General features: G+C 46.4%; 1 pseudogene; it reads right to left on the minus strand.

Annotated features, from left to right (window-relative positions):
- Window positions 1–497: 497 nt before the first annotated feature.
- LOC123142799 (uncharacterized) overlaps window positions 498–12,685 on the minus strand; it is a 23,475-nt pseudogene continuing 11,287 nt past the window's right edge.

Raw genomic sequence — 12,685 nt, forward strand, 5'->3', positions numbered from 1 at the left:
CGTCGCGCCTCCCGCCGCCAGAGCCGCCGCCCTGCAACTAGACAACCCCGAGACCTACACAAAGGCCCCAGCTTTGGACCAACCGATGGACCGCGACCGACGGAACCACCCGCAGACGCTCCGCTGGTAAACCTGCGCCAACCCGCCCGCGGCCGAGGAAAGGGGGAGAAAGGGGAGCGGACGAATCCGGACCGGCAAACCGTGCCGGCGACAGGTGACGCGACCGCATAGAGGCCACCCATCCCTCCAACCAAGCTCCCCGCCGAACACGGAGAAAGGGGGAGAAGGAGGAGCGGATGCATCCGGACCGGCAAACCGTGCCGGCGACAGGTGGCGCGACCGCATCGAGGCCACCTATCCCTCCTACCAAGCTCCCCCACGAGCACCCCCATGTCGCCCCACCATGGTAGCTGACACACATCTCCGCGAGGCCATCGGTAACCGCGAGCCCGCCAACAAGGGAGACCAAATCAACCCGCAGCTGCAGCCATGGAAGCTCACCGGAGATGCCTCCTCGCGCCGTCCGCCGACGTCCGAGCGCCAGAGCAGGAAGGTTCCGACGCGGACTCGACCAACACGCCCCGCCAGCCACCACCACTGCGCCGCCACCCCCACCAGCACGAAGCCAGGGCAGGGGCGGCCGCCCGCAGATCCTTGTCGCCCGCGACCCGCACCACCACAGCACCAAGCCAGGAGCCGGCCCAGGCCACCGGAGCCCGCCACCGACGCCCTGCCTCGACGCAACCGCCGCCATGCCAGATCCGCCCGCCGCCATGACCGTCCGCACTAGCCGCTCGTCGCCCCCACCGCTCGACGCACCGGCGTGACCTCCGACGCCCAGCCCGTCGCGCCACCGTCACGCGCAGCTCCATCACCACGCTGCCGCGCCGCAGCGCCACCTCGCCCTTGGACAGCGAGGCACCCCGATCCAGCCGCGTCGGCCCGCGCCAAGGCCGCTGGGAGGGGGAACGAGGAGGCCTCGCCCCCGCCGGCGCCGGCCAGGCTTCGCCCGGACGCGCCCTCTGGCGGCGGCGAGGGACGAGTAGGGGGCGGGGAAGGGAGCTGGCGGCGGCGCGGTAGGGTTCCTCCCGTCGCCGAGGGACGAGTGAAGTAATTCCATTAAAACAGATATAATACGTACCAGCATTGGTCATGGATTCCTAGACACGGAACGGGATACCAGTTTGAACTTCGGAATATCTGATCAGATAGCTGTTCCTACTGTAGGGACTGGCTGTCCTGCTGTAGGGACTGAAGATAGAAAAAAAAAAGAATTGAAATCAAGGCAAAGATTTAATGAGAAAGCACAAGAATTGAAATCAAGGCGTATCAGTGAGGCTTACCTTCATTTGCTTCATGGCGGATTGGTCGAATTCGCAGCAACACGGTCTCGGCCTCAGATTACTCCGATGACGTGCGTACATGCTGTGCCGGAGTCGAAGATGGCGAGGTCGACGTACGAGTTGGGACTACAGGGAGTAGCAGAGCACACAGCTAGCCGGTGGGCACACCAGAGGCAGATGATGAGGTTGGCAGCCATCGAGCAAGAGCCACCACAAGCCACCGGTGAGGAAGAGGCGGACCGCGGGAAGCACGTCATTGAGGGGGTGGGACGCCATGGCTTGGGGTGTGTCGTTGGCGTTGGGGAATTGTTGTCTTCACATACAATCGTTTGCCACTCCGCTGAGAAGTAGATATAGGACATGTTAGGTTGTTAGTAGCTAGCAACAGAAAGATTCAATTTATTGTGAGTTGAGAGCAGGATTTGTTATATTGAATCGAAATCAAAGCAGAGGAAGTTAATTATGTGAAAACAGGTGCAACGTACCAGCATCGATCAAGGAGTCCTGGACGCAAAATATGATACCAACAATTCTAACCTTAAGAGCATATGTTTGTAAAGCACATTGTTTTGCTTCACGGTGAACTGGATCAATTCCCAGCGCACATTCTCGATGAATAAGATTATGCTACCTATCGCCCGGAGCATCCATGAATTAATAATGATAACACCTTCGATCATGCTTCCTTTGGGTTTGGCTTGGCCAATTGATAGGGAACACAAGTAGCGGAAAACCTGGATAGTTACACCAAGTTTACAAGTCAATGTGATGCAAACCCCAGCCAGCATATAGAACATGGGATTTCCACTTTTGACAGACAGAACGGCCAACTAACCTTTCTGGAATTGCTGCTTCGGAATATGTTCCTTTGCTATTATTATTTGGAATGAACAGCTGTCCTGAGTGCAGATTTTCCAACTGACAGAGCCCTTGTAGTTGTTCTACAGAATTTGAATAATCGCACTTCATAAGTTAACTGCAGAATTGGATGTATTCAAATCTATCATAAGCCATCAAAGCATATGAAATCAATGTGTCAAAACAGATATGCACCGGCGTCTGTCCTGAGTCCTGAACACAGAATACGATACCATGTCTTAAGCTTCAGAACACATGTTTGGGTACTTGTTACGACCAATGAGTGCACAAATGAATTGGCTAATGAACAATAGTCGATTATAGAACCTGCAGCATTCCATTATGTGGAAGTTAGGATTATATTGCAAACTTTAGTAAAACACTACAATCGCCTAATAGTATGTGATAGTACAAAGATAGTGTGGTATACCTCCTTTTTTTACTTGATATTACAAACAAATGACTGATGAAGAACAAACGCCGCATAGTGTGTATCACAAACATACCTACACGTTCAGGATGTTCCTGTGAGAAAGAACTTCATAATCAGAACATTATTTTACAGAAATAAAGCTCGCAACATTGGAATGCTAGTATGAAGATTGCCTCTTATATACCTCCTTTTCTGTTTGATACTGCTGCAACATTGGAATTGTCACAAAGCTACCATCATAAGTGTTGTGTTTCTCCAGATGAAGCACAGTTTGCAGAATCAAATCATGCTACCAACAAAACAATTAAACCTGCTGTAAAATGCTCCAATTATTCGGGGCTGCTGAAAGTTCTGAAAAAAGAAAGATTGCAGAATGAATTGCCATAATATTCCAGCAAAGAAATTCCAACTGGTGGCATTTCCCAAAAGGGAAATTGCTACATCCAAAATGTAATATGTCATTGCAGAATTATGTAGTAAGAGACAGAAGAAAACTAGCCAAATTGTATGGGAAATCAATAGTCCAGCTTGCAGAAAATGAAGCTGTGTTCCTATGAGTTATAGTGTGTAAATGCAGGAGCGTGTTAATGGGCTACAGATTCCGTATGTAAATTAATGGCTCCATGAAAAATGAATGAAGGAGCAGAAGTTGATTTTTGGTACTTACCGGCAGATTGACTTGAATGTGTGATCCTAAATTCCTAATGCACCTAGCTCCACAACGCTGAGATGATCCATCTACCACTCTGCAATCGAAACATGTAGCCCGTCAGGTCTATGAAGTTATGAAAATGGGGAGGCATCACCTTGAATTAAGACTGGGACAGGTTACGTACATGTTTCTTAAGAAGTCTATCCAAAAGTCTGCAGAAGATTATCAATGCATTAATGCACAATAAAGCAAGGGATTCCTACAGAAACAACTTGAGATTTGGTAAAAAAAAAAGCACCTGATCAATTCGAAACAAAATAAAAAGGAACATGGTTCCAATAAAGTGAATCTGGAGACCGTATTCTTCTCCAATCTGAGTTCTGCTCAAGTCTAGAATGAATAGAAGCAAGTGCCTGAATGATAAGTGTTTACCTATTGCTCACTTGTCAGCAGAGGAATATGATGAAGACCCTGCAGCTGCCACTCTGGACCTTTGCCATTCAATTGCCTATTATATATAGATGAACTCATTGTCCAGCTCATCAACGTCTTCTTCCTCATCTCCCTGAACACGAGGGCCACCTGAATTATTTCAGCAACAAGTAATGTATACATCAATCCATTATCATGATACATAGACAAAGAGGGAAATCATATGAACTAAGGTAATAGGGAAATATACGACCATGAGAGCGAGAGAGAGAGAGAGAGGTGTACCAGGGTTGGGGGCGGATCACCACCAGCTCCGTAGTTCAGCTCCATCGGAGCGCCCGTGCCCTCCTATTACAGAAAACCATGGGTCGTTTTCTTTCAGTTTATCGGCTTGCTCAGTTAGCTCAGGACTGAAACACCGTACTGTCAGCCTTTTCAGTGAAGCGGGGAGGCCCTCCTTGGGCGGCAGGCATTGGATTTTCTCACAATAGTTGATATTTAGTGTCTTCAGAGAAGAAAGGCCACTTAGCACTTGAGGGAAGGACAGCAGATTCCTGCAATATTCAAATTCAAGACATTCGAGGGAGGTGAGGAGCTGCAGTGCTTGCTCTTGCTCTTCCGTGAAGATTGTTGCCCGCTGATCACAACTGAAATTCAATGTGTGGAGGCTTGCGGCAAGGTGGCTGCAGATGGGAGCAGTGAGCACGGCCGAGATGCAATCCACCGAGAATTCTTCCAGCTGGAATGAACCTGCATGCATTAATTTGCTCCTTGCAATCTCTGACAGCAGATCTCCTACGATAGAGATGTTCTCTTGTTCTGAATTCAAAGTTAATTTCTTGAGGTTGACTGTCATGAGAGGATTGAACCCATCGATTGTTAATTCTTTACAACCATTCAGGCTTAGACTGGTGAGAGAGGTGAGGTTTGAGAGCAGACCCATTGACCGCATGCTTGGCTCTAAGGAAATATAAAGCTCCCTGAGGGAAGTAGGGAAAGGCTTGATGGTATGAGCTCCTCCAACTACTTCTCCAATGGGCCACCGAGAAAACAACTTCCCACAACTGAATCCTGCAAATGATTGGAGCATCCTAAGGCCCGAGAGTCCTCCATCCTCCACAGGCAGAAGTACAAGGTTCTCACACAGTATGATGTTAAGCTGGGAAACAACTGGGAAACACTTCAACACCTTTGAGAACTGTTCTCCAGTAATAGGTAATTCCTTTATAACAACATTCTCAACTAAATGGAGGACGACACTATCATCCACTTCTGCCGAAAACATGTTATTGCATTTCTTCAAATGTATACTTCTCAGTGAGTTTAGGTTTTGGAGGCCTGAGAACAAAATGTTTGGTACATCCATACTACCCATAAACTCTACTTTATCCATATTGTGGAAGGCCAAAGCACCACTATACCTATCAATAGTTAATTCCTTTGTTGTGTAGCTCAACTCTGAGCTAGCATTTCTTATAGATATATCTGTCAGTGTGGTGGTGTGAGGCATGGGAGGAAAGTGAGTCAGCATAGGGCAATTAACAATGTGAAGACTACATAGGTCAGTAAAACATTGAGAGCACTCCAAAAAGGGGAACGAGTGGAGAAGGGAACAACCTCCCAACTTGATCCTTTCAAGCCTTGAAAAAAAATGGCTATTAGGTTCCCCGACCCACTCCACAAGTTCTGGCATATTCTCAAGCACAAGTGTCTTCAGGTGCAAGAAGCTTCTTTCTGTAACACCACTAAAGCCAGGCCCGAATACTCTCATCCCAGCAATGTTTTTGAATGTGAGACTGCTGAGGAGTGGTAGCTGCTCAAAAGCTGGAAGAGTTCCCCAAGATACACCCTCTAGATGGAGATCCTCCAACCCCTTTATGCTAATGTCACCACACAACCATCTAGGACGAGGGGCAACACCAGGATTTGTAATGCCAAGCACCCTAAGATTAGGGTGTGGTTGAAGACCATCAAGAACAACATCATCTATAGTTTGGTGCTCCGCACCCCAAACTAATTTCAACCCTTTCAGATTATTTTTATTTTTCAGTCTGGCAGCACTAGCTTCCCCCTTGGACGCCACAGTTTCAAGATTGCATATGCGGAGTTCTCCTTTTAGTTGTCCCAGTTCCCCCAGCTCTCTGAATTCATACCAACACCCTCTTTCTTAACATGGAACTCTTTTAGCTCCTGTAAGCACTTCATCTTTCCAACCTCAAGAATATTGGAGTGGAGTTCTTTGGAAGAATTGAAATGGCGTAAATTCACAAGGCGGCTTATGTCTCTAGGCAACTTTCTACTACCATTCCAAGCTTGTAGGTCCAGGAATTTTAAGTGGTAAAATCTAGAAAATGTGGCAGGTAAAGTCATTTCTCTAAACTTATAAAATGGTGAACTAATCTTAAGGTATTGCAGGTGGATAAGTTTTGAAAAGCTATTTGTCAGAGTTCCTAGGGTGTTGATTCCTATAAATAATACTCGAAGACCCTTTATTTTTTCTAACACATCTTTAAAAATATTATCTACTCTTGCATTATGTAACCCAAAAATCATCATAGTTCGCAAATTTTCAATGTCTATCCTGGCATTCAATTTACCCATTTCTTCTTCAAAACTTTCATCGTATATATCTTCTATGGTCATTGATAAATGCCTAATAGATTGTGGGATGTTATCAACACTGAAATTTAAACTACTTATATTGAAACATTCTTGTGATGAAACATTACGGGATAGTTCATGCAATAAATCATGCATCACATAGTATTGATTATCATACCTATCAACTCCCTTCATGAGAAAACCATTGTCTACTAGTTCCTCTAAGTAATTACTATCGTTTTGGCAACTAGAGTCAATGATACCTATCGCAGTCCAAAAGCTTGTAATTTCTAAAATATAAAACTTATAATCTTCAGGAACAGAGCAAAATATGAAAAACATTTTTTTAGAAGGAAAGGGAGGTACTCATAGCTAATTTTCAGAGAAGGCATAATATCGTCGTCATTTTTTGCATTTTGCCACTCATTCTTTTCAAGAACTCCAATCCAATATTCCCGAGAAATGTTTTTCCTCAATAACCGACCAACTGTATTGGCTGCTAGTGGTGAACCCTTTAGTTTCTTAGCAATATCTCTTGCAACATCAGCTAAGTCATCTTCATAATGCCTAGGTTTGCTATGACCAAATATGCATGCTTCAAAGAATTCAAAGAATTCATTAGGCTCCAGACACTAGTAGGAAAAGGGGCTTTTACCCCGGTTTGTAAGGGCCTGTTGTCCCGGTTCTCGAACCGGGACTAATGCCTCCCCCCTTTAGTCCCGGTTCTTACACGAACCAGGACAGAAGGCCCTCCACGTGGCCGTTGCTGCCAGTCCAGGCAGGGGGCCTTTGGTCCCGGTTGGTGTCACCAGCTGGCAGGAGCTGAGGTTTTTGTTTTTTTTTTTTGAAATTGGGTGGTTTAGGGGTTTTGGGGGGTTAATTTAGGTGTTTCATATATTGTGTTAGCTAGCTAATTAATAGAGAGAAGTGTCCTCTCCTATCTCCGTGCTTGGTCGACGCTACGTACTATATACGTATGGAGAGGAGTAGACACGCTAGCTAGTAATCAAATGAAGGACAGAAGATCGTCATGAACATATGCATACAGAGAGAAGTGATATCGACCACCTCTCCTTCTTCGAGATATTGGTCGAACAACAAGTTCTCGTATATCTATCCGACACTACTGACTACATATATACAATAATTATCTCTTACAATACAATCTCCTAATTAAATTGTAGGAACACAGGGTCCACATAGTATTCTCCGTTTTCAGCGATCACGTGGTCAAGGAAGAATGCCGCCAATTCCTCTTGAATTCCTCGCATACGATCTGGTGCTAGGAGTTCATCCCGCTTCCGAAACATCTAATTTGAAGAAGGGGGTCAATACATATATATGAATAAATGAAACTCAACACAAATGATGGTAATAAAATAAAATTATGAATATTATTGCTTACGCACTTCATATTGTTCTTCAGTGTAGCCCCGCTCACAGGTCGTGTAGCGGATGGACTCGCAAACGTAGTATTCACAGTAATTATTCCCGGGTTCCTGCCACAACCACTTTACAAGAAATAGAGGTCAATCAAACTGATAAGCAAGCATGCTAAATGGTATTGATGAAACTAGCGCTTGAATCACTAGGAGATGCGCGGAACATGCTACTATAGTACTTACTTTCGGGTGATTAAATTGCAGCTTCTTCGGTAGTCCCGGAGCTTTTGAGGTGAATTTTCTCCAAACCCTGCCAGACAAAGAAAACAATTACTTGATATCAGGAAATGAACAAAGTTGCTGATGGTGGATAATGATCGATTTAAGTTACTTCTCGAGCATTTGAGTCATGTTCGCATAGTCGTGGGGATCTTTTCGTCTCGAGTCTAAGACGGTTACTACTCCCTCCTCAAGCTTAATCTCTAGGAGAATATAGTGGAAGCTGCGCATGCATGCATAAGTCATCAATTACATTACCATAACCTGGACTAATAAGGGAAACCGAATATGCACAAGACAGTAACACTCACTTGAAGTTGTAAGGAAAGAGTATTATATCTTTGTTTTGATTTAATACCAACGATTGTAGCAAGTTGGCCTCGGCTTCTTTGGGATGTTTTTCAACCGTATATGCATCTATGAGATTTGTGTTAATGAACCCAATATCACCGATTTGTCTTTTCTTCAATTCGGCGATCTTCAATCTGCATAATATAGTGAGGATAAGTATAAATACATGCAATAAAAGAACTGACCTATATAGAGAGACTTAATGACAGAAGTAGTACTACTTACAGACAGTAGCAAGTGATCGTTGTTTTATCGAGGGCCTTTTGATTGTAATACTGGAAGAAATCCTTAAATGGAACATTCAGCAGATCAATTCCAACGAGGTCATGCTCCGGTTTAACTCTCAGCGTCAAAGTATCCATCCCATCAAACTCTCTGTAGGTTTTCATGTACCAATCATGTACTTCGCATCATCGTGCTTAGAGATCTTTCATCTTTGACGAGAGGCTTCCCGTAATGGTATTTGTGTTCGTCCACCTCCATGATTTCATAATGTACATCGTCGGGCAGGTAATCTCCAATATTGCTATAACCGGGCACCATACTCGGATCATTAGCGACGATGTCTTTTGACACCTTGAGCGGGGGGAACGATTGGTTCGCTTGTTCCGAGCTGGGCAATTTTTTTCCCAGCTCGTCGTTTTTTTAACCTTTTATCACTGACAGTACTTCCCGACCGCTCCGCTTCGGCATATGTCTTTGCAAGAATGCGCTCATAGTTGCCTCTCGGCGGAGACTTTGGTGGTTTTGTCAGGGCAGCCAGAGTGCGCTTTGCTTTCACCGGATCTACCTTCTCCTCCGGAGGTGGATGTTTCTTTGCTTTCACCCCTTCAAAGAAGTTTGTCACTTCGGCTCGCACGATCTTCCTGGTTTCCTCGTCAGTCCTCTCGTATGGTAACTTCTCTGGAGTCTTCAGAGAAGGACCGAATCTGTATTGCCTCCCGTCTCTGGCAGCTGTACTGCTAGACGCCGGCAGAGCAGACCGAGCGGCTACGGCTGTCTTCTTTCCTTGCTTACGAGGCGGAGGAGAAGGACTACGACACGCCGGAGCAGCCGCAGCGGCGGCGGATCTCTTTCGCCCTTGCTGACGAGGCGGAGAAGGAGGAGGCTGGCTGCTCTGGCGCGCCGGCGCTGGCGGAGAAGGAGGCGGAGTGCCGCCACGCGCCGGAGAAGGAGGCTGAGTGCCCTGATCACTCGCTGGAGGAGGAGGCGGAGGAGGAGGCGGAGTGCCCTTACTCGCCGGAGCCGTCCAGTTCGGAAGCTTGATGAGCTCCTTCCGCCATAGGCATGGACTCTTCAGAGCAGAACCCAGCCGAGTCTCCCCTTCACCGGTAGGGTGGTCAAGCTGGAGCTCCTCAAATCCCTCCGTTATTTCATCCACCATCACCCTAGCATATCCTTCTGGAATCAGCCGGCAGTGGTAGGTTGCGCCGGGTTCAGGAGGTAAAACAGAGCCAACAGCCGCCTTGACTTTGAAGTTCTGCCTTTCCGCCATAAGGTGGCAATGTTGAGACTCCGTGATAGCATCCACGGGGTAGCTAGCAGGAGCCGCATGCTCCAGCTGAAGCAGCTCGGTGGAAGCCACGCTGCTTCTCCGCTGAGATGGCGGTGTAGCTTCGGGGGCAGTTTCGGCATGTCGATTGCCGTCTCATTCCTCCAGCGCTTGAACCCTTTCGTGCAGCTTCTGAATTTGGATCTGCTCCACTTTTTTCCTCCTCTCCTGGCTTTTGTAACCGCCCATGTCCGAAAAACCAGCCTTCCACGGAACGGAGCCTGGCGTGCCTCGTGTCCGTCCAGGGTGCTCAGGATTCCCGAGGGCCATTGTGAGCTCGTCGTTCTCTCTGTCTGGAACGAACGTCCCTTCCTGCGCTCTATCGATATATTGTTGAATCTTCTTGACTGGTATTCTCAAAAGCTCGTTCGTCCAAACGCACCTCCCTGATACAGGGTCCAAGGTTCCGCCAGCCCCGAAGAACCAAGTCCGGCAACGGTCTGTCCAGTTCATTGTCTGTGGTTCGATCCCTTTTTCAAGCAGATCATTCTCAGCCTTGGCCCACTTAGGTCGGGCTTTGACGTAGCCACCTGACCCCATGCGATGGTGAAGCTTCTTCTTCGCAGCATTCTTCTTGTTTGTCGCTGACATCTTCTTACTCTTTTCCGATGTCTTGTGGGCCACAAATGCGGGCAGTGATCTCTGATCTTCTCATACCGGCCGATGAATTCTGGTGTCTCTTCTTTGTCGACAAACGTTTTCAGCTCATTCTTCCACCTCCTGAATAGGTCTGCCATCTTCTTAAGAGCATGAGACTTGATTAATTGCTCTATAACTGGCTTCTCCGGATCCTCCTCTGGCGGTAGGGTGAAATTTGCCTTCAGCTCAGTCCAAAGATCATCTTTCTGCATATCATTGACAAAAGACACCTCAGGGTCTTCCTTCTTAGGCTTATACCATTGATGGATGCTGATCGGGATCTTGTCCCTAACTAGAACCCCGCACTGAGCAGCAAATGCATCCTTTGTCCGGAGGGGTTCAATCGGTTGGCCGTCGCGCGCGATTGCTGTGATCTCAAACCTTTCATCCGAGCACAACTTTCTCTTCGGGCCTCATCTCTTTACCGAAGTTGTGCTCGATCCGGAGGGCTAGAAAAAAGAAGAAAGACGAGTGTTAATTAATATGTGTACATACCAAAACAATGAATGCATCAATTAGCTAGTCAGCACAGGCTTAACTAATATATTTACCTGGCCGGACTCTATTCGGTCACCGGAGCCGTCACCACGGGCTCCTTCTTGCACCAGCATTGGGTCACTGGAGCCATCATAATCATGTCTTTCCTCCTCCACTCTTCGATCACCGTAGCCTGCTTCTTCACCCTGTTCTTCCAGACCATCATTGTCGTTAAGATACGACAAGATATCACCTCCGGCTAAGATTATGTCCCCCAACACCTCTTCTGCTTGCTCATCTCGTCCGTGCTCCATTGTTTCTGCAAATATTACAACATGGCAATTATTACACAAACATGACAGCAGGTGGATATATTAGTGCAAATGTAGACCTAGCTTATTCCGGGTTTGGGGTGGCCTAGGCAACGCTTCAAGGGTAGGGGCGCGGCGGGAGGGGGTAGGAGACCGACATCGTTTTTTCTAGGGTTTGGGTGTCCTCGAGAGTTTTGGTTGAGCGAGAGGGCCGGGGGGTGCTCCCGTGGTATAAGTTATCACGGTCGAGAGGGGGTATAAATATCGACCGTCCATCATGTCGAAGTTATCTGGGAGGGAGTTATATATATCGACAACGACGACATACATACATGGGAAAATAATGTTATCGGGGAGGGGGTATATCGACCCCCCCCCACGTGTTGAAGTTATCGGGAGGGGGTTATATCGACAACGACGACATACGTACATGGGAAAATAATATTATCGGCGGGGAGGGGGTATATCGACCCCCCCTCGTGTTGAAGTTATCGGGAGAGGGGTATATCGACGACGACAGACCCGATAAAACATAAGAAAACGAAGAAGAAATAAAAAGAGGAGAAGAAGAAAAGGAATAGAGGAGAAGATCGAAGAAAAAAAAGAAGAAAAAAAAGAGGAGAAGAAGAAAGGAATAGAGGAGAGAAGAAGAAAAAATAGAATTTTTTCTATTTTTTCTTCTTCTCTTCTATTCCTTTCTTCTTCTCCTCTTCTTTTTCTTCTTTTTTCCTCTTCTTATTTATTTCTCCTCTTCTTCCTCTCCTCTTCTTCTCCTTTCTTCCTCTTCTTATTTTCCTTTTTATATGAACATATCATCATATATATGAACATACATTTTCTTTGCATATGCATATGAACATACATTTTCTTTGCATATGCATATGAACATACATACATACATTTTTCTTTCATATGAACATACATACATACATTTTCTTTGCATATGACCATACATACATTTTTCTTTGCATATGACCATTCATACATTTTCTTTGCATATGCTTTGCATATAAACATACATACATATGAAAATACATACATACATATAAACATAACATACATACACAAAAAATTCTAAAAATCTGCCTAAAAAATTCTAAAAATCTGCCTAAAAAAATTATATGAAAAAAAAGCATACATCATCCATCCATCCATATAATGAACATACACATCATCCATCCATCCATATAATCAACATATGCATATGAAAAAAAATTATATGAAGAGGATCGAGGGGACAGGGAGGAAAGGGGGTCGCCGAAGCCGGACCGAACGGGGAGGAGGGGCGGCGTCGAGGCAGGGGCGGGCGACGGCGACGACGACAATGGTGGGGGCGGGCCGGGGCGCAGGGGCGCGGCCGTGCGTGCTCGGGGAC

This window comes from Triticum aestivum, chromosome 6D, assembly GCF_018294505.1.
Source record: "Triticum aestivum cultivar Chinese Spring chromosome 6D, IWGSC CS RefSeq v2.1, whole genome shotgun sequence".
In the NCBI taxonomy this organism is placed as follows: domain Eukaryota; kingdom Viridiplantae; phylum Streptophyta; class Magnoliopsida; order Poales; family Poaceae; genus Triticum; species Triticum aestivum.